The sequence below is a fragment of the Cetorhinus maximus genome, chromosome 4 (genome assembly GCF_964194155.1).
Source record: "Cetorhinus maximus chromosome 4, sCetMax3.hap1.1, whole genome shotgun sequence".
Classification (NCBI taxonomy): Eukaryota; Metazoa; Chordata; class Chondrichthyes; order Lamniformes; family Cetorhinidae; genus Cetorhinus; species Cetorhinus maximus.
Window position 1 is genome coordinate 88,834,491 of NC_135882.1, and position 20,662 is coordinate 88,855,152.

General features: G+C 39.5%; 1 protein-coding gene across 3 annotated transcripts in view; it reads right to left on the bottom strand.

The window, feature by feature from the left end:
- Nucleotides 1-20,662, bottom strand: part of fam110b (family with sequence similarity 110 member B) — a 157,331-nt gene that overhangs the window by 131,304 nt on the left and 5,365 nt on the right. For all 3 annotated transcript variants that reach the window (XR_013576412.1, XM_078540455.1, XM_078540454.1), the window contains exon 2: nucleotides 17,561-17,628. The gene's annotated coding sequence lies outside the window, so the exon portion shown is untranslated. The remainder of the gene's footprint in view (nucleotides 1-17,560; nucleotides 17,629-20,662) is intronic.

A 20,662-nucleotide genomic window follows, 5' to 3' on the forward strand; every position in this document is an offset into this window, starting at 1 on the left:
TCTTTGGATGTACCCCAGAATGCTTCCTTAATCTACGTCTTGCATGTCCAACAAATGGGAGGTAGTGGTACATCTAATTCTTCGAGGTAAAGAAGTAGAACGTATAGGGAGAGTACTTGGGAAGGTGAATATAGCATAAGTAGATTCACACTGAAAATAGGTAAAGAAAATGGGTTGTCAAGGCTCGAGGTACTTGACTGGAAAATTGCTAATTTCAGTTAGATGAATGGGGAACTAAAATCTGATTCACGGATTGAAAAAAATGTCAGGTCAAACAGTAGGCTAGGACTGACAGTTAATTACAAAGAAGGACTTATAGGTACATTTGACTCGGGGTAAAAAGGCTGAGTTTCCATGGTTATAGAGGGATGAGTAAAATTAGGTTTTGGGAAAAAGAAAAGGCAGGTCATAAGTATGAGAAAAAGTACAGAAGGAAACAATGATAAATATTAAAATGGAGACAAAAAGAAAAATGATGAAAGCCAACAGACTAGCAATCAACTAAGTAACATAGCAAGCGCTTCTAAAAACATGAGTGAAAAGGATAACCAAAAGAGACAATTAAAAAATGACTTTGTAATTCAGAAGGGAGGAAACTATTGCTCATTTCAGTTTCAATTCTTACAAATGGATGTAAAAAATGGACCGTAGTAGTTCCAGAGGATGCGGAAAAGTCACTACTAGGGATACGTACTCAGAACTCTGCTGAAAAGGACTGCAAGGAGATGCAGGTAACATGTAACCCAGAATACCAAAGGTGGCTATGGAAGAGATAATGGTGGAAATAATGATGGCTTCTCAAAAATAATTGGAATCAAAAACTGTTAAACACTTAAGGGTGGCAAATATTTCATTCCGATTAAGGAAGAAAAGGATAACAGAAAATTATTGGCCAGTTAGGCTTACTTAGATTGTATATAAACAGCTAGAATCCATAACGTAGGAAGAGATTAGAGCGCATTTAGAAAAGCTTGGGCTAATCAGGGCATTCTGTATGGACTTGTTCAAGGACAAGTCATAAATGACTAATGTAATTTGAGGAAAGCACATTGTACATAGACAAAGCAAAAGCCATAGATGTCGTAAAACTGAATTTTCAGTAGGTGTCACACAAGAAAAATCTTATTGAAAATTTGAGACAATGGTAATAAAGAGAATGTAGCCATATGGATAGAGAAGTGCCTAATGGACAGAAAACAAGATTATATTTGTTAGACTGGTGAAATCTGGAAAGTAATGTGTCCAGGAATCTGATCTGAAACATTGTTCGTTTTCCATTCTTTTAAATGATTTGTGAATAAGTTGAAGGGTGACTACATTGAAAACTTGAAATCATCAAATTAAGTGGCATAGGAAACTGTGAGCAAGAATGCAGGACTTTATCGAAAGTTTAGTAGAACGGGTAGTCAGGTAGCAAATTCAGATCAATTAAGAGAAATTCAGATCAATTAAGAGAAATTATGATATTGCTCATCTTGCGCAAAAGAACAGAGTATACATCTCCTAAACAGTGAGATTCTTACCAGAGTGAAGGAACAGAAAGATTTAGGAATATAGCTATACAGACCTTTACAGATATGAGTTATATATATATACAGATTCACCAAGACATTGGTTTGGTGACAGTTGGAATACAGCATGTAGCACTGGGCAGTCCATTAAAGGAAAATAACAGTAACAGCATGGAACCGATATAGCAAAGGTTCATTGAAATTATACCAGGAATAAAAGGCTAAAGGGGATAAATAGAAGTTTTCAAAACTATTAAAATGTTTTCATGGGGTAAATATTTAAAAGACTGGTTGCCAAATTAATAACATTTCTGATAATACAGTTCACAGATGGTCTCATAATGAATGCTTAGCTGAGGCTCCAAGACTCACTAATGATTAGTTCAGCAGGGGTTTGTTTTTACAGGGGGAAGTGGAATATTTGCTTAATCAAAGTTATTCTTTTGTTGAACTCTTTCTTTCATTCTCTGTATGTTTATTTGGATAAGACTAAAGTGTGAAGTGAGTAAAACCTCTGTTATTGACACTATGATGACTGTTGGATTCACACTTTTTAGGGTTATAACAGCAAGTTTTTTTTCCCTCAACAGATTTCTGAATAAGTGTTTTTTTAAAAAAACGTGCATTTCAAGATGTGCCATTGTTATTATATGGCTCACTGGTTCTACAGTGCGTACTGGCTGAGTGAACATGGAGGTTGCAGGGGGAGCAGAGGATGTATGGAGGTGGAATGGAAATAATGGGGTGTGAGGGGTGAGGGCTAGAGGGCCTAATAGCCTTTAATACAACTGGGTCAAAGTTTCAGGAAACTGAGGCGGGCCTTCTAACCAACCCAATTTGCCACTTACCCACCTCCGGATATGGCAGGCCTGACTCCACCCTGCCCCATCTCCCTGGAACAAAAACATGGCCGGCGGGGACCTTCAAGGGGAAATGGGTCTGCCGAGTCAAGAAATTTCTGACTCAAGCTTCCCATCTCGATGGTGAAAATCTGGCCCTGTATATCAGTGACACATAAGAGCACTAGAGAAATTCCATGGTTTGAACCAACAACGATCAAACACACTTAGAAGTCAATTATGTTTAGCAGTATTAAATGTAAATCGGGAATACATATTAAGCACATCCAATGAAAGCTCTGAAAAACACAGCAGTCTTGTGACAAGAAGATTACCACATTTGAAAGGAGCATGTTTACAAGCATACAACAATGGACAGGGGAAAAAAAATCTGGATCGTCCTGCCTATGTGTGTGTTATTTATCTACATATACACACACACATACACACACTTCCCAGCCTGTCTAAAAAAGTCATGTGATCCTTTGGGAGGCGTGAAAAACTAGGTCAATTAAGGAAATCTGGAAAATTCCTCTCTGACCCCTTTAGGCATTCAAAATTACTCCAAGAAACCACACTGGCCCTGATTGATGTGCTACAGTGCAAACTTTTGTTAAGAGGTGATCTCCACCCCAGCCAGAGTCATAGGCCCAATTCTTGCTTGAAGAGATTCAGTGACTCAGCATTGACTGCATGAGGCTGCATAGTTGCTGTATTCATTAGGAAAGCTCCCAACTTCTAACCTAGTTTGGGCGTGCACTGAGGCACCTGGTCCTCCCTAACCTATTCAGTTCTAGCAAATGGTCTACATAAACAAAATCAATTCCCTCCATCATCTTATAAACCTTGATTGAACGATTATTCCAGGTGCCCTGGCCAATATATATCCCTCAACCATGAGCGAAACAGATTATCTGGTCATTATCTCATTTCTGTTTGTGGTATCTTGCTGTGTGCAAATTGGCTTTTTCCTTTGTTCATGACTACACTTTCTTGGTATGCCCTAAGTTCATGAAAGGTGCTGTGTAAAGTCACACCATTCTTTCCTTTACACTTCTCTAAGTGAAGAGTCCCAACTCTGAGCTTTAAACTGAGCATTAATCTTGTGGCCCTCCTTTGCACCCTTTCCAAAGCCACAATATCACTTAGCATGTGAGGAGACCAAAACTGGACATAGCAATCTAATCTAAGGCGTATCCAAAGTTATTTCATCAAGAGGCTTCAGACACTGAAAGCACTTAACAGAAATCTGGAAATAAATCTTAAATTAAGTTTAATATGCCTACTCTTAGGTTACAATGAACAACTTGAGGCTGATACTTGCCAGTTATAAGGAACAGTTGACAGGCTGGAATTATATTACGGTGACCTTAATCTGACCCACAGTGAAGTGCAGTGACAATGAAGTTCTGTGTTTTCATGCTTTGACAAGCATTCCAGTCTACAAAAGCTTGACAGTTCATGTTAGGAAAATGCAAGAGGAACATCTATTTCACCCAACAATAAAACATTGCACTCAGTGCCTTAAAAGTTTTGAATTGCAGCATCGCTCCAGGTTGAAGTTATACTGCAGTTGGCATATACCTAAAATTGCGATGTGTCTTCCCGGAAGGGATCTTAAATCAGTTAGCTTTAATGCACTCTGCTGTTAGTTATATTGTTCTATATTGTATGAATAAGCAGCCAAACCTGCCTCACGCCAACCTGAAGTAACAATATAACTATATCATTAAAGTACAAAATGTAAGTGACCTAGACGTGGCACTCAGAGGTCTAAGGCAGCATGCATAAGAAAAATCACAGGAAACCACAGGAATTGTTAGGCAAAAAAAGTGCATGGTCCATCATTTTTGCCTTCCAATCTTAGTAGTTGCATGATACAATGATCAACGGAGTGTTGACTTAATAATGGAAATCAATTTCTATCGATTAGTCAACAACAGGCCCAGACATGAGGTGAGGAAACCCCCTGTATTGGGAAGTTTTGAGAACCATGGGTCCAAAATTGATCGAATATGATGGATTAATTCAAATAATACCAGCAAATTTAAAGCAACATCTCAATAATGAAATCAGTTAATCTTATTGCTCAACACATACTTAACAGTTCAAATCTTACACCAAAAGCCTGACAAAGGAGAACAGAAACATGTGTTTAACAGTTAAATATTGCATTGTAAATAGATTAAGGAGCTTCAAGCTATTGGTTAAAGTGCTGAACAAAGGCCATCAGGGAAGAAATAATCCAAGAGCATATAACAGGGCATTACATGTGCTGGAAATACCACCTCTTAAATGGGGTATTAACGGAGACCCAGAACATTTGTGATTTTCAGAGGACGAGAATGCTGTGGAACAGAACCCTTCCATTTAAAGGCACCCAGCATCAAGCAGACCCTCAATATTTCCCAAGCAATGTCCTCTCCTGAAATCTCAAATGAGCAATTTAGCATGGCACTTTTTACTTTCCTGCAGCAGCTGACCCCTGGCCTGTGACAGATTGTCAATTTAGTGACAAATGTAGGGACAGTTTTGTGCTAAGAGCCCATATCTATGAGGATGTTAGCTGCAACTGACCAATCTATTTCAAATAGACTCCTTCCGAAATAACCAGAATGGCTAGATTTGAACCCAGTTCCAGGATCTAAACTACTGCACTACCCAGTATGAGAAAGAAGAAAAGATTCGCATTAATATACCACATTTCATAACCTCAGAGTACCTCAACGAGCTTTTACAGCCAATGAAGTACTTTTGAAGTGTAGTCACTGTTGGAATGTAGGAAATGCAGCAGCCAGTTTGCATACACGAAGCTCCCACAAACAGCAACCTGATAATTACAAGATATTATGTTCTTGTGATGGAGAGATAAATATTGGACAGGACGCCAGGGATAACTTCCTTGTTCAAAATACTGCCATAGAATATTTTACAACTACGCAAGGGCAGACAGTGGCCTCAGTTTATTGTCTCATCTAAAAGACAGCACCTCTAGCAGTGCAGCACTCCCTCAGTGTTGCACTGAAATGTCAGCCTAAATTTGTGTGTGCAAATTGTAGGTGTGGGATTTGAACCAACAGCCTTTTGCAAGAGTGCTATCAACTGAGCCAAACCTTGACACCGGGAAATAGTGACCTTAGATGGCACATTGTACACCTATTGGGAGATGACTTCCAACCATGACATGTCCACAGACAATTTCAGCAATACTCTGAGGTGTTGAGCAGAGTCCTCATACCCCTGGCTCATAAACTGCAGTGGCTGAGAAAGGCCTCAAACATTTGGCTGACAAATTTAATTGGAACATAATAGAAAAGATACAAATCAAATTCAGTTTTAAAAAGAACTGCAATATACATTTGGTATAAATATTTATGTCAAAAAGTCACTATAGATGAAGAGGTTATTTAGAGCTCTGGCCAGTAGTAAGGTTCTCCATAAGCGAGAATTCAGGAAAAAAAACCTTAGCAAAAACCTTAACCTTAGTTGTACTGTTCTGTACAACTTATTGAAAATAGGATGACAATATTTAAATCTACAGCAATGGCATAAACTTTTGATTACATAATGATCACAATTTGACAGTTTTATAATCTGAATTGTAAATTATTCTGTGGGGTTCATTAACCTTTCCTGTGAAACTTCTCCAGTTGCCATAACACTTATTATGTTATGCAGTTTTAAACCTATGGTTTAAAAACGGTTTTAAAATTACTTTTCAGTCAGATTCTTTTTCATTTATAATATTCAATCCATGATCAGTGGGGCTCCTCAGCAATAAAAGGTTTGATAAAATCCTCATGAGCACATTTATAATTGTTGGAATCATATATGTGTTTAAGAAACTTTTATAATCTTGATCAAAAGATCTTTAAAAAAAGAACCTCCAGAAATTTAGAAAACATATATTTCATCATCAACCCTATGATTCACGGAGTTAGAAATAAAAAAAAATAGCCAGCAGCCATTGCCTTTTTCTCTATCTTTTATTCCTTTTCAACACATTTTCACAGAGCGGGGATATTCAGATTTTAAAAAATATCCTTCAGATTTCAGATCTGCATGCATTTGGGCACGTGAATATTAACTTTAACCACTTTGTTCTGTCCTCATCCCAATCAGTTTTACTTCCGGTAATGTCAGTGATAACTTACAACTTTTACAATGTTTATTTTCTGTTCATTATAGCTTGTCAAACTAAAAGCATCATATTTTACAACCATTGTGCAATTTCACACTAAACTGGCCAAGCCAGGATGTGAGAAAGAGAATGCATATATCTTTTCCCACTCCCTACCTCCCTTCCAAAATTTGACTTGAACAATAGTTAACACAATAGCTTGCATTCTTTTAGCACCTTTAATATAGTAAAATGACTCAATGCACTTCACAGGAGTGTTTTAAGACAAAGATTGACATCAAGCCATATAAAATAAATATTAGGCTAAACAACCAAAAGCTTTGTCATAAAGGTAGGTTTTAAGAAGTATTTAAAAGGAGGAAGAATTTGAATGGCAGAAGTTTGTGGAGGTGGGGATGGAGGAGGGGAATATTAGGGCCTAGACAGCTGAACTTGTGTAAATACACTGCCCAAATTCCAGGATAAAACCTGGGTTAAAGTTCATTTAAAATAAGACATGTAATAAGTTAGAAAGTCCTCCTTAACCTCTTTCAACCGAGCTGTACTGATCAAAATAAAGTATTGCAACAGTTGTAAGGTTCTTACATTGCTAACCATACCATCCTCTTCCAATACCTCTTTTCTTCTGTCCAACTCTGTGGGACAGTTCTTGCTTGGTTCACCCTTACCTATCTGCTTTGTGTTCTTGTGGTCTTTTGATTCCCAGATGTTGTTAATAATCACATTTAAGCTTGGAAAGATCAGAAACTCTATGTTTAATTTTGCTATGCTGTCTGGTACAAAGAAGGACTGGATTGAACTGGTTCTGTAAACATCATATCAGTCTCTAGTGCAGCTGTGAACACTTATGCATAAGTTCCTAGCTATTTATAGATATTTACAGATAATACAATTTATAACATCCCTCTTTCTTTAAAATGTAATGCCCCTATCAATATATGATGTGCTCCAGCAGAGCGTAGGTTAGACACACAGCAGATGCAAAGGAGCAGTAAGTATAGCAGACGATATCCAGATTTTTGGTGTAGATAAAAAAGATCATGACTACCATTTACATGAAGACTTGGAGAGAACCAGGAAAGCTGGGATCAAGCTAAATGCAGACAAATGCACTTGTGAAAGTGACAGAATGCCAGTTCTTCAGAATGGTGTCCACACCTGATAGAATCAAGCCGAGCCCTGAACGAATCATGGCTATCTCTGGGATGGAAGCCCCAAGAGATAAGAGGAAGTTAAGAAGTTTCCTTGGCTTGATCCAATACATGAGCTCCTTCAAACCGCAAATGTCAGAGCATACAGCAAACCTGCGGGAGCTGTTGAAAAAACATGTAGAATACCAGTTGTCAGAATAACAAAACACAAGTTTCAACAAACTCAAAAAGGTCACAATACCGAGAGACAAAGGAAGACCCAAACCTGCCTTATTGTCAGTCAGGAAGATATAGGCCAGAAATTTTACCTTCTGCATGCGGGCGCGCGCCCGACACGCTGGAACGTATCAGGAGTGCGACCCGACGTCACCACACACCTTTGCGATATTTTGTTCGGCGGGCATACGCCGGAGTCAGCTGTACACCCGCCGATAATTGAAAGGCCTATTAAAGGTCATTAACAAGATAATTAAGTTAAAGTTCATGCTGCCTGTCCAACCTAACGGTTGGCGGGCAGGCGAAAAGGACAAGCAGCCTTTACATATTACAAAATTAAATAAAAATGTTCTTTTGAAATTAAAATCATGTCCCATCTCATGTGACACTGTCACATGAGGGGACATGTTTCATTGAATTTTTATTGCATTTATTAATTTTTTTCAAAAAGCGCTTCAATCTCCCTGAGTCAGCTCAGTGCCTCAGCGAAATTAAAGCGCTCTTTCGCGCGCATGCATGAACCGCGCACCAGGCCCGCTGTCCATCCCTCCCCCGCCTGCACAGGTAGCACTCCACGCAGGGCGGGCCTCAATCGGCTTCCCGACCGCCCCTGCCCGCTCCCGCCAAGCCCGCCGTGGGAAAAATTCAGACCATAATAATTTTCATGGTGTTACTGAAATTTATTATAAAGTACAGTAACAGCGGTGTGTGTGCATGTGTGCGCGTGTGTGTGTGTGCGCGAGTGCATGTGGTGGGGTGGCTTAACTGAATTAAGGGCAGCTGGTCTGAAGACTTTGATGTATCAGAAGATAAGCGAGCTTTGAATGTTAAATAGGTAAACAGGGGTGAAGTTTTAGAACGTGAGGTGTAAAGGGAAGATTTACATTTTTAAATAAACCAGACTAGCTTGAATTCAAAAGAGGGGATGAAACGTTTCACTTAGCCATGAGAAGTTAAGAAACAGTGCGTTCATTTTTTTTTACCAAAGATGACTGGTAAAATTGGTACTATGATAAATTTTATTATTAGAGAGGTAAAGTCCAAAGACATAGTGAAACAATGAGAATTTGCATTCAAAGGGGAAAATATGTATAAAAGGAGAGAAGGCTGTGCGTAAGGGAAGGCATTCTAAGATCTAACAAGTGTGAAAAGCCTCCAGCATCTAAACCTCAAACTGCTATCTGCAAGAACTAAAGCTAAGAAAACTCATTTTGAATTTGATTTTTCAGGGTATCGAGTTACTTTGCCTGGGTCTTTTTAAATCTATGTTGTTTTACTCTTGCCTTAACGGACGTGTAACTGGGAGGTAAATTTACCGGGTGGGCTAGGAGTTATCATAGTAGTAATTTGTAAACCTACGTATGCGCTTAAAATCATTTTTTTTCTATTTAATAAAGGTTTAATTTAGTTTTGTAAGAAACCTATAAGACTTGATCGTCTTATTACTACTGAATTCAAAGCACACATCTCAAAATATATACAAATTGAAAATCAGTTGTGGCAGTTGTTTCAAGTTTCCCTTTGGGATTTGAGCAGCTCAGCATTTACCATCAGCTGTGCCATAACATTGTCACTCTGATCCATACATCTCAAGGCTGACATGAAATCAGCTGTAGACTTGCTGAATGTAAGAAAATATGAGACTACTCTGCCAAGCGAAATACATCCCAAGTGGCCAAGAGAAAGTGAGACAACAACTCACTGAAGCACAGGAAAAAGGTCAACACTTCAACAAACATGCTGAATCCCTACCTGAGCTGTTGAAAAGGACAAAGCGTACATGTACAGGATCCAATCATGAAAACCTGCAGCCCAGCAAAACTTGTTGCTGAAGCCGAGATACCAAGGTCATACATAATTAAGACTTAAACTGGTAAGTAAATGAGAAGAAACAGAGTCCATCTTCAACCTGCACCAGAGCTGAGAAAAACAGAAACGATCATGAGCAACACTAGAAACATTAATATCCAGGGAACAACATTAACATCACCACCAACAATTAGGCGACATTTGCAACAGCAAGCATGACATCTGCAACACCAGGGACAACACATAGCATGCTGAACAGGCAATGTTGTAAGTCACCACAAGGAGCAAAGAATGCCAAATCTATAAGATGGAGGCACAACGTTTTGCCACCTAAGTGGTATTGTGATTAATATTTTAGAAAACAATACACGCTATAAAAGACTCTAAGAAGAGGTTCCGTTTATTTACGAAAGTCGACTAATAATCTTCTCAAGTTTATACAAGTTAATGATTGGAACACATCCTGGCTCACTTTAAAGCCAAAAGGTAGACGCAGGAGTTTGTACTGTCCAAAGGCCATGTTGAATACAACAGTGAAGATTCTGCATCTAGTTTCACTTTCCAGTAGCCATTTCTGGCATTGAGCTTGCTGAAAACTTTCGCCCCTACCAATGCTGGTGTGATCTCTCCCAGTGTTGGAATGAGTTAGTGATCCCTCTTAATGGCTTGATTAAGATCTTTGGGATCCAGGCAAATTCTTAGCCGTCCATTTGGCTTCTCTCACAGCACAATGGAATTTACCCAATTTGTAGTCTCTGACTCTGGCGATCACCTTCTTTTCTTCCACCTCTTGGAGCTCTCTTTCAAGGTTTCCTTTTTCGTTATATTGGTACTTCACATGGTGGATGAATCATTAGTTTCTTCGCTGGGTCAACAGTGATGTGATACTCAAATACTTCAAAGCATCCAATCAGCTCATCGAAACACTCTGGGTACATTTGCGTAAGATCGGAGGATGCTTTTCAATGGGTATACTCTCTTGAGCCCTCAGTGTCACCTCCTTTACCTCATGGTTTACTGAGATAATCCACAGCTCTTCAGGACTGCTCAACCCTAGGATGGCAGGACCATCTGCTTCAGTGAAGTAGAACATACAGTTAACATCGTCGCCTTTGTGCGTTCCTCTGATTTGGGTTGTTCCTCGCTGTCAAACATCAGTTTCCCCTGTAGGCTGTTAGTATGACATCGCTCGGTTTCAGAACGCCTTTCTCTGGATAACCATTTTCTTCCAAGCTTTCAGGAAAGAACTTCTGGTACAGCCTGAGTGGGATGATGTTACCCTGCACTCGGCCAGCAATCTTCACCTTCAGGTTTCTCATTGAGCTTTTCGCTCACCCTCTTCCTGATCTGAATGGTTGTGTGAATTTCTTTTCTCTGGGAACGGTTGCATCCAGCAATTTCATGCAATAGTATGGTTCCTATGTCTATCATGTTCTCAGGCTCACCATCATCTTCCAGGGTATGGTTGTTTAGATTTCTTTTCCTGTCCATTTGCCCAGTTGCTGTGGCTCTGGTGCTTCATCGACCGCTTTCTACCTTTGGTCTGCACATCTTTTGCCAATGATTGGCCTTTCTTCAAACTCTGCAGATTGATCTATATGTGGGACATTTCCTTCTGTCTCTGAATTCATGTGGTTGCCTACAGCTTCTGCACATCTTTCTCTCTTTTTGGTGTATTCTTTTGTTGCTGCTGCACTGTATCAGCCCTGCCACCGTTCTCGTGGCTTAACTGAAGGCTAGACGTTTGGGTAGTCAGTGTCTTCATCTGTCTACCTGTGGGTTCGTGTGCCCTGGCAGTAGCTACAGATATTGTGAGCTTGTCTTTCCTGATCAGCACTTTCTGTACTTCACGGTGTGCAGAACCCCAAATTGGTTGATCTATCAGATTTTCATCTGTGTCAGTAAACTTACATTTTCTAGCTGCATTTTTAAACTTTGGTACAAAGTTATCAATAGGCTCGCCTAACTCCTGTCTGAAGCCTGAAAATTCATACTGATAGATCCGATGATTTGATTTGGCTGGAGATGGGTGCTACATTTTCCAAAAATTTTGTCTGGGTCTTTGCTGTCCTCTTCAGTCAGTTCTCAGCTGTTAAGTAAATTTAACTCTATGGGGAGAACTTTCCCCCCCGTCAGGGGAGTTGTGCAGGGGCACAGACTTGAGCGGCGCCACCGATTGGGTCTGTGCCACCATTTTACATGGCAGCGTGATGTGCGCCCGTAAGCGCTGAGCACGCCGTGTGCGGGTGGGGACACGTGCCCAAAAGAGCGCAGAAATCTCCCTGAGGCACCTCTGTGCCTCAGGGAGATTAGTTTAAGTTTTAAAAATCTAAATAAAGAGTGTCACATGAGCTGGGACATGTCAACGAATTTTTATAAAAATTTTAATTCAATTTATCAACACTTCATGGAACCTCATCCCACCCATGGATGAGGTTCCATGAAAAATGTGAAGGCCACCTGGGCTCTTCACCTGCCCGCCAACCTTAAGTTTGGACTGGCAGCTAGGTTTATTAGTTTAATTAGTTTTTAAATGGCCTTAATAGACGTTTGACAGTTCGGCGGGCACGCAGCTGAGTCAGCTGCGCGCCCGCCGACCTGAAAATCTAAATGACATGCGGTGACATCAGGACGCACGCCCGACGTCACCCCGCGTCATTTTATGCCTCGGCAAACAGGCCCCGCCCCCGCTCGCTGAGCCAAAAATTCTGGCCTATATCTTCTGCCCACAGAAGCATATAGCTGAACCTCTCTTCATTGCTAGTGCCTTTTAGGAAACTACTGAATGTCAATCTGCACTTTTGTTTAAACTTTGCAAACGCCTCAAAGAAATCATCAGCTTCTCAATTCATTGTGGGCTGTATCTGTACACTCATTGTTGTGCCGGTCAACATTTCATTTTTCGCTTTCACACGATTCGCTAAGTTCCTCTCCTAGCACTAATGTGGGTCAATTTTCCTAATCAGCACTAAATTAATTTAAAATGCTTTAGGTTTATTCATAGACACTTGCTGTCATCATGCTATGTGTTCCTGTTGTATTTTGGTTCCCAGGTTTTGTTAATAGTCACATTTTAAGTTTAGAAAGATCAGAACCTCTTTATGTTTTGCCATGCTATCTGGTACAAAGAAGGACCGGATTGAACTGGCTCTGTGCACATCACATCAGTCTGTAGTGCAACTATGAAATATGTCCCCCTGGAACACTTACACATGAGTTCCCAGTTACATAGTTCCTAGCTATTTATAATATTTACAGATAATACAACAATATATAACATTATCGAATCACAGTCAGGGCATCTCAAGCAATAGCTTCTCTTTCCACCCTCTCTTTTCATCCATACACTGCCCCTTGGTGAGATAATTTGCATAATCAGTGAGCTCTTGATCCCCGAAGCATATTAAAAAATTAGAAAAATGTAACCAGTAGAGAAAATGTAAGGAATATCACTGATTTTATTGGGTTGTAAGCTTGTTTGACTTTTGAACATACAATTTTATAAAATCGATGCGCCTTCTCGGTCATTATAATCTATCTCACTTCAAATCTTCAATGTCATTTTACTGCACTGACCAGGATTTTCCAAAGGGTTCAGTTGCTTTTTTTTTTAAAGCTGAAGACATTGCAGAGTCAGCATGAAAAACAGAATGAAGCTTTCACTTAACGTGCTAAAAAAGCAGAACACTGATTCTAGCTTCATATCAAGTTACATGGAAGAATGCCATACAGAAAAACCTTACTCAGATATTTTCACAAAATTAATCCCAATGATATCATGGATATTCATACCCAAGGAATAATCAACTGGAAAATGTTACTATGCACCATCTTACACACAAGAAAGCACTGGGGCAAATTTTCCTCTGGTGTCATGACAACTCCTCAATGTAATTCCAGCAGACGGGATGCAAAATTGAGCCAGCAGCTACACCATCAGCTCTTTTCCCACAGGCTGCCAGTTCAAAGATTCTCTATTGGAAATAATATTGGGCACTCAAAAGGTCTGTCCAAACATGACTGAGCTAATAGAGATAACATGGAAACAATGGGAATAAATCATACACTTATTTCTCACCATTTGCACCGTAGTAGTCAGGAATATCAGGTGTGTCTGGCATTCACCTTTGCTGTAGCATTTGATGAACTTAAAATTTAATTTCACCCCAACAGCTTGTGCAATTAATTGCAGAGCAATTGATACACTGACTTGATTATTTGTTTTAATTAAAAATTAAATTTTCTTTGGCTGACCTAGAAATAAATAATGGAATACATTACTGCAGGCTGCAAAGGCAATCTCCCTCCTTTATCGAAGGTGGAGAAATTGCTGACATAAATAGGAATCAAACTGAATTTATTAAAACAAGTGACAATGAGAAATCAGCTTGCAAAGAATTTCAGGCCCATGGAAGTTGTGCTAGTGCAACAGTCTGAAAGAAATCAACCCTCAGAGTTCAGGGAATGATTCTGAACAGCATTCAGACATGCAGCAATGTGCATTGAAATAGTCTTTTGATATTGAGGTTAAACTCAAGATTTTTTTTTGTGTATTTGTCCAATGATTGTGAAAAGAAACCTGATTATCGCTGAGAGATAAAAATAGGGCATAGCTATCAAGGAAGCAGTGATGTTCGTTCTTCAGAAAGCTAAGTTACTAGTTCAGAAGCTCAGTATGACACTTACTGTAATTATAATAAAAAAGATGATTGTAATGTGGAAGGTATAGTCAGGTAGGTATATCAATGTAACTTGCAATGCGTTTGAATTTGGGTTGCGACAACAAAAAAAAAATCCAGCCATCACATTTTTATATTGAAATGTTTAGTTTCCAAACAGAAATGATTTCATTCCATTTCTTACTCAAAATCAATAACCTTGTTTTACTAAAATGTTATGGCTATATTTTTATTAATAAATTTAATAAAAATGTATTAAAAGAAAAACCTGATTTCTTGCTGTCACTTGTTTTTATTCTACACAACCTCAAGATGCCCATGTAAATTAAGTAATTTTGAAACATAGTAACTGCTGTAATATAAAAAAACATAGCCACTAATTTGTGCACAGCAACTCCTATAAAGAGCAACGAAATAAATGACCAGAAATCTGTTTCAGGTATGTTGGTTGAGGGATAAACATTGTCCAGGGCACCCAGGATAACTACCCTGCTCTTCTTTGAAATAGTGCCATAATATTTTTTATGTCCACCTGAGGAGGCAATTGGAGTCTTGGTTTAATGTCCCATCCAAAAGGTACACCTCTGACATAGGTTGTGCTGCAGATTACATTGAAAATATCCATAGTAATATTTTAATTAAAGACGCTTCACCACAATGGAGTACCAGGTTCTGCCCAAGCTAAACTGAGCTTTGAAAGGATGGCCACTGCTAAAGTGCTATAAATAAATCATTATGACATTCTTGAATAATGGCAACTGTGGAATAGATAATCTCAAGAGAACAAATCCAATGACAAATGTTTAAATTTTAAACTAGCAGATCTGACTTTTCTTTTTTAAATCAAGTCGTAGAGTAAATCGCAGCTCGTCAATAACTTCAACTGCACAAGAAAACCCAGATGTCTGAAACATTTAGTTTATGGGAATATAATTTGAAAGATAAGTATAACACAAAAACAGATGTATGTGAACACTCAGCTAGTCAACTCCAAAGTCTAATTCTCTAAATACAGTACAGAAGAGTCGACAACGTTGACTTTTCTTCACCCAAACTTGCTCCATTATAGTTATACATACGCCTGGAACTTGAAAGTGAAATGAGAACTCAAATTCAATTCTCACTGGGAATGATAAAAGGCAACAGGGCCTCAAAAATCCATGGATGTTACAGATGGCTCCAGTCATAACTTAAGTTGATCAGACCAGTATCAGATCAAGATACGGCAGACCCTTTAAATTGGAGACCTAATTTTTAATATCATAAATATAATCTAGCAAATATATTGCAGATGTCACAAGCCTGTATTAGGCGCATTCTGTAGTAAAACCATATCATATCTTTCTTTCCAGTTACAACCTGTGGAACATGAATTGGACATGACTGCACTAAACTACCAGAATCCACTGAAACAACAATTTTCCTATCCCATGTATAATTGAGAAGAAACACACATAGGAGAGCCCCAGATTTCCAGAATGGCCATTGTGAAAAAAGTTACAGGGCATCTAAATGTTTCTTTACAGGTTGGGGTGCTGTTGGGGGCGGGGGGACTGGGTGGTGGGGCAGAAGGGGAACAAAGATGACAAACAAGCTTCAGCATCTCCTCGACTTTTTGACTGGAGTTTATGATCAGTTTGGTGAGGTGAGCTTGCTCCAAATGTATCACCAGCCAAATGCATGTGAAAACTATGATTTACAGTCATAAGGATATCCTAAGCTTATGGAGGTCATGTGCCTTAAGGTAGAGTCAGTGGCAATAGTTCAAAACAGGCACACTAACATACTTACACCAGGCTATAGTGCCCCACAATTTTGAGGCCCAGCTTTTTTTTGAAAGCTTTTAGCAAAAGTCACAATTTCAGTGGGTGCGTAGAGTAGTTTACTGGATTAATTTTTAGATAAATGGCACCTTGTAAATCTGGAGATTTATATCCAGTAATTTATTAGTAGCTAATAATATTAGGAATGAAAGTGAATTATGAAAATCTAACTATTACCAGTTTTCTGTACGCTCACCCATTACACCCAGAATTCTGCCCTCCACCAATTCAGGCCTTTTCTTTGTGCATTCCTGATTTTCTTTGCTCCACAACTGCCAACCACTTCTGCTTTTGTTCTGGAATTCCCTCCCTGAACATCTCCACTCTCCTTTTTCCTTTAAAACGCTCCCTAAAATTGCTCCCGGATTCTTTTTTTTTGTCTGATTACGCTCCTGTGAATTGCCAGGGGTGGGGCGGGGGGATGCTATATAAATGCAATTTATAGGAAAGAGGACTTACACCTGCAGAAGAATTTTTCTAAGTGTTCCGTTGCTATCAAACTAGGAGGTCTGCCCCATACCAAAACTGTATTCCAATTCAACACCTTCAAAATGAAAACACATTAATCCAAAATACTTTCTTGATTGCTTAATAAACATTTGCACAAATTCACAGATTCTGTCCATAATTTTCCTAAGTATTTCAAGTAAACTGTCAATGCAATATTTGGCTTGCAACCTATGTTTCAGGAACTGAAAATGAAACAGCAACATTGGGTGCGACATTCTAACGGATATGGTACTGGGCTAGCAATCTAAAGGTCAAGAGGCATAATGCTACCTTGGCAAGTTGAGACACTAAATTCAACAATTCTGATGTCTAGGATCAATGGGGCAGAGGTGGGGGAGTCCATGAAAGTTACAGGTTATTGCAGAAATCGAACTTCAAAAAAGAAAACCTGCCAATTCAAGCTGGAATATTAGGCTTATACATGACTCTGCCTCGTATTGGTTGACTCTTAATACCTGCTTTTTAGGGCAACGGTTTGCACATATCCCACAAATAACAGCTCTATCGTAGAAAAAGTCCTGTTGTCCCTCACAGTAGGAAGGATAAAAAGATAAAGGAATGGATCATTGTACATTCGTATCCTCTTCGAATTAACACAAAAAGGTAAATGTCTGAACATTACAATTTATTACTGGTCTTCTTGCAGGTGATCGAGATATTAATATATCAAAAGTGGCAGCATAGCACTTCCACAATTATAAACAAGGCAGAAAAATTATCGCGCTCATGTGATTTACGATGTTGCATACTTTAACATTTATTTGCTGCGGCAGATCTGAACCAGAAACACACTCCAGCAATAAATCAGAAGATTCATACAGGTGCAATACTCAATACCAGACAGCAGCCAAACGACAAGCAGAATCAAAACCCTTACTTACGGTTATCGGCAGTTCTTTTTCTTTCCACAGCTGGATCGGGTTTCTGATTCTCTACAGGATTAGGAAGTCTAAAGTAGTTAAAAAAAAAAATACCAGTTCTGTAAATGCAGCGGTCATTTATCAACAGATCACTGACCAGAGTACCATTTGCCTGCTGTTCTCTGAAATGGCTTCCCTCCTCCCAGGAACATTTCAGGCAACCAAGCAATCCAGCCAGTGGTTACGCAAACTTAACAGAGACTGTCTGAAAAAGTAACCAGAAGACAATATACTTGGTTGATCATAATGATCTCACCTTACAGGTTGCAATACATGATGCAATATAATCAAGTTAGTCTGTTGATACTCAATCTCCACCTTCAGAGCTGCCTGCTGAGACTTGCATATTACAGTAAGCATATACTCACTCCCCCATTATCCAGATCCGCAGCCACACAGTTACAAAAATGGTATTTTTAAGTTGTGGCCTGAATTTTTTTTTGCTCATGTTTTGTATGGGGGTGCGAGGGGCATTACATTTTGGCTGAAAAGATTAGTAAACTTCTCATTCTAAACCCCACAACAGAATTCAATCAATCATGGTTTGCTGTTATAATGTTTAACCATAATAGTATAAATCTGTGCTGGCATAAAAGCTAAAATGCAAAAAAAGAAGGATTTTCTACACTAATGCAATTTTGTTAATGAGGAAGTTTCAGCAAAATTAATGCCTTCTCCCAAAGGGAGTTCTAGCAATGAGGCATTCTGCAGTTAACTTATCAAATTATAGTCCACCATATTTATGCAGTGCCAACTACCTACCCAAAAAGTTTTTAAAATGTGGCTTGGGTTCCCTCCCACTCTTAGACCAAAGTATTGTTGCATATATGGTTACATATATTTTTCTTTTCCAATTTGAGATGCCGGCAACTCTGGCATGATCACAATATTTCCTATTACTAGTTTCCCTGATAAAGTTATGGTGGGCCCTCTCCACAAAATATTGTAGCCCTTCTGATGATTTTCACAAATTACAGAATTGTTATGGTGCAGAAGGAGGCCACTTGGCCCATCGTGTCTGCACCAACTCTCCAAATGAGCATTATGAATTAGTGCCATTCTCCTGCTTTTTCCCCATACCCTTGCACATTGTTTCTATTTAAATAATCATCTATTGCCCTCTTGAATGCCTCGATTGAACCTGCCTCCACCACACTACCAGGCAGTGCATTCCAGACTCAAACCACTGTGTGAAAAAGTTTTTTCTCACATCACACTTGCTTCTTTTACAAATCACTTTAAATCTGTGCCCTCATTCTCGATCCTTTCATGAGTGGGAACAGTTTCTCCCTACCGACTCTATCCAGCCCCCTCATGATTTTGAACACCCCTATCAAACCTCCTCTTAGCTTTCTCCTCTCCAAGGAGAACAGTCCCAACTCTCCAATCTATCTTCATAACTGAAGTTTCTCATCCTTGGAACCATTCTCGTAAACCTCTTCTGCACTCTCTCCAATGTGTTCACATCTTTCCTATAGTGTGGCACCCAGAACAGTACACAATACTCCAGCTGAAGTCTAACTAACATCTTATAAAAGCTTAGCATAACCCCTCTGCTTTTGTACTCTATGCCCCTAATAAAGTCCAGGACTGTATGCTTTATTAACTGTTCTCTCCACCTGTCCTGCCATCTTCAATGATCTATGCACATATACACCCAGGTCTTTCTGCTCCTGCACCCCTTTCAAAATTTCACCCCTTATTTTATATTGTCTGTCCATGTTCTTCCTACCAAAATGCATCACCTCACACTTCTCCGCATTGAACCTCATCTGCCACCTATCTGCCCACTCCACCAACTTGTCTAGGTCCTCTTGAAGTTCCACACCATCCACTCCCAAGCTTCGTATCATCCACAAACTTTGAAATTGTTCCCTGCACACCAAGATCTAGATCATTAACATATATCAAGAAAAGCAAGGGCCCCAATACCGAGCTCTGGGGAACTCCACTACAACCATCCTCCAGTCTGAAAAATATCACTGACCATTACTCTCTGTTTCCTATTACTCAGCCAATTTTGTATCCACGTTGCTACTGTCCCGTGGTCCGCAAGCATGACCCAGACCTCCCTGTCGCTTGCCATTTCAACACTCCACCCTGCTCTCATGCCCACATGTCCGTCCTTGGTCTGCTGCATTGTTCCAGTGAAGCTCAACGCAAACTGGAGGAACAGCACCTCATCTTCCGACTAGGCACTTTACAGCCTTCCGGACTGAATATTGAGTTCAACAATTTTAGATCATGAACTCTCTCCTCCATCCCCACCCCCTTTCTGATCCCCCCTTTTCTCCAATAATTTATATAGATTTTTCTTTTCCCGCCTATTTCCATTATTTTTAAATGTATTTCCATCCATTGTTTTATCTCTGCCTTTTAGCCTATTTCGATCCCTTCCCCCCCACCCCCACTAGGGCTATCTGTACCTTTATGATCACATTCCTTAGATAATATCACCAGCTTCAACACCTCTTTGTCCTTTTGTCTATGACATCTTTTGGTTATCTCCACCTATCACTGGCCCGTTATCGAGCTCTACCTGTCCCACCCCCCCTTAAACCAGCTTATATTTCACCTCTTTTCTATTTTTTCTTAGTTCTGTTGAAGAGTCATACGGACTCAAAATGTTAACTGCGTTCCTCTCGACAGATGCTGTCAGACCTGCTGAGTTTTTCCAGGTATTTTTGTTTTTGTTTTTTCATTCCAGTCTGTCTGGCCCAGCTCCGTTTTTGCCCCAAAGTCAGCTCTCATCCAGTTAATTATTCTTACTCTGAATTGCCTATCATCCTTTTCTATCATCATCCTAAAACGTACAATACAATGATTACTGTCTCCTAAATGTTCCCCACTGACACTTGATCTACTTGGCCACCTCATTTCCAAGAACAAGGTCCAACTGTGTATCCTTTCTTGTTGAACAGGACACATACTGCTGTATAAAATTCTCCAGAACACAATCTAGAAATTCCACCATGGCACTACCATGCCAGTCAATATTCAGGTAATTAAAGTCACCCATTATAGCTACTCTGTAATGTTTGCAACACTCTGTAATTTCCCTGC